The sequence below is a fragment of the Leucoraja erinacea genome, chromosome 30 (genome assembly GCF_028641065.1).
Source record: "Leucoraja erinacea ecotype New England chromosome 30, Leri_hhj_1, whole genome shotgun sequence".
Classification (NCBI taxonomy): domain Eukaryota; kingdom Metazoa; phylum Chordata; class Chondrichthyes; order Rajiformes; family Rajidae; genus Leucoraja; species Leucoraja erinaceus.
This window is the reverse complement of record NC_073406.1, coordinates 19,813,559-19,816,102: the sequence shown is the minus strand read 5'-3', so window position 1 is coordinate 19,816,102 and position 2,544 is coordinate 19,813,559.

Sequence of the window (2,544 nt, the reverse complement as noted above, 5' to 3'; positions counted from 1 at the left end):
CAGAGTCAGGGTAAGGGGGGGTGAGAAAATGATTTAAATCAGAGGGCAAAGGCGGGAGCTGTGTGGCGCTGTTTGATCCTGGCAAGAATGTTATTAAGCCTTATTGCAATGAATGAATGCTTCACTTAACTTGATCCTAACTTGATTGGGAATGTAGGAATGCTCCTGAAAGCCACTTAAAATGGACTGTTTAGGTGGTGGTGAACTCTGTAATGCAATGTGAGTTCACACCTGGAGTTCTACGTGAGGTGAATTCTCAATCGATGCAGTGTTTTTTTTATTTTTTATTGTATTTATTTTTAGTCTGTGTAAATGTTCTCCGGTTTGTTTTATGTGGAGGGAGGGGTAGGGGCATGGAATCGAGGGGATTTTTTTTTCAGTTTCTTACCTTGCTGGAGATGCGTTTATTTTCCGGATCGCATCTCCGGTCGCTCTGCAACCTACCATCGATGGAGCTGGAGGCCTCCTCGGACTGACTTTGTGTTCAACTGCCAGGGCGTGGACTTAACATCGGGGCCGATCCCTTGCCTGGGATCGCTCCAACCACGGCCTGCGGACTTACCATCAAGGGCTTGCAGTCTTGGGAGAGGCTGAGTCGGGAGCTCCAACGGTGCAGAGGCTCGACCAGCCCCGATGCGGGTCTGATCACTGGCACGGGAGAGCTGACACCCCCCCGATGCAGGAGCTGATCGTCCCAACGTGGAGGGCCCGACTGCCGGCTACGGGAGTGAAGATTGTCCCGTCAATGGAAGGCTTGAGGCCCCCGACCACGGGAGAGCACGGAAAGGAAGACATTTGAACTTGTTTTTGCCTTCCATCACAGTGAGGAATGTGGAGGAGTCACTGTGGTGGATGTTTATGTTAAAATGTATTTTGTGTGTTCCGTTGCGTTTTATTTGTATGACTGACTTGTATTCCTCGTACTTGGCTAATAAAATATTATTGTGATTGTGATTGTGGTGCTGGTGAGCTCTAGGTTTAATCGTTCTGGGATTTCAACATGTGCTTCTTCAAGAGAAAAATAACCAGCATTTTTGTTGCACTTTATGCAATGTGTTCAGAATACTACAGAGCAGCCAATGGTTGACTGATTGATACTACATGGAAAGGGGTTGGACAGGCTAGATGCAGGAAGATTGTTCCCGATGTTGGGGAAGTCCAGGACAAGGGGTCACAGCTTAAGGATAAGGGGGAAATCCTTTAAAACCGAGATGAGGAGAACTTTTTTCACACAGAGAGTGGTGAATCTCTGGGAACTCTCTGCCACAGAGGGTAGTTGAGGCCAGTTCATTGGCTATATTTAAGAGGGAGTTAGATGTGGCCCTTGTGGCCAAGGGGATCAGAGGGTATAGAGAGAAGGCAGGTACGGGATACTGAGTTGGATGATCAGCCATGATCATATTAAATGGCGGTGCAGGCTCGAAGGGCCGAATGGCCTACTCCTGCACCTAATTTCTATGTTTCTATGTTTCTATGAAACAGGCCCATCATCCCACAAGTCAACGACTGATCACCCATTCACACTAGTTCCATGTTACCCTACTTTTGCATCCAGTCTCGACACGTTAGGAGCAATTTACAGCGGCCAATTAACCTACAAACCCGGTCGTCTTTGGGACGTGAGAGGAAACTGGAGGAACCCGGAGGTAATCCACATGGTCACAGGGAGACAGCACCTGAAGTCAGGATTGAACCCGGGACCTTAGTGCTGTGAGGCAGTGTCTCTATCAGCTGAGCCATTGTGCCGTCAAAACCAGACAAGACAGTAATGCCTTAATGTAATGCATTGAAACACAGCACATAAATATCCAAAGAGGCAGAAGGTTAATTTCCAAGGCAGCTGACTAATTATTTACATGTTGTGTATCTAAACTCTTGGTTCAAACTGACTGTCTGTGAAAAGTTAACAGTTGAAGCAGAATCAAAAAATGCTGGGAATAATCAGGAGGTCAGACCACAGCTGTGCTGCTGAAAAACCGCTGAGTGTTTCCAACACTTGGTTTATATTTTAGATTTCCAACAACTGATTTTTAAAATCTTTCACTTGCTGGTCGATCCACACTGATTTAGTTTGCAGAAGAGGCTGTACCCACCTTCCTGATCCAGTGTTTCTAACACTTCCTAATATTTCCTTTGGTCCCTCTTCCACCATCCACCATCAGCAACCCAAAGCCTCCCTAGGACTGAGCAAAACACAAAGTGCAGGAGGAAGTCAGAGGCTCACATCGCGTCTGTGGAGGGAATGGACAGGTGACGTTTTGAGTCGAGATTTTTTTCAGATCCTCCACTGATGCTGCCTAACCTGCTAGGTTCCCGTTCGCACCTAGCACAGCTTGCAACCTAGTGTATGCATTTTGATTTCTCTAACTACAAATAATCTGCACTTCCTCCCTCTCCATGCCTCCCCCACCCAAGTCGCGCCTGGTTCCCGTTCTCACCTTGCACACAGCTACCAACGGCCTGTTTCCATTATCATCGTTACTTTTTTGCATATCTTTCATTCATTTGTTCTATATCTCTCTACATCACCATCTATATCTCTCC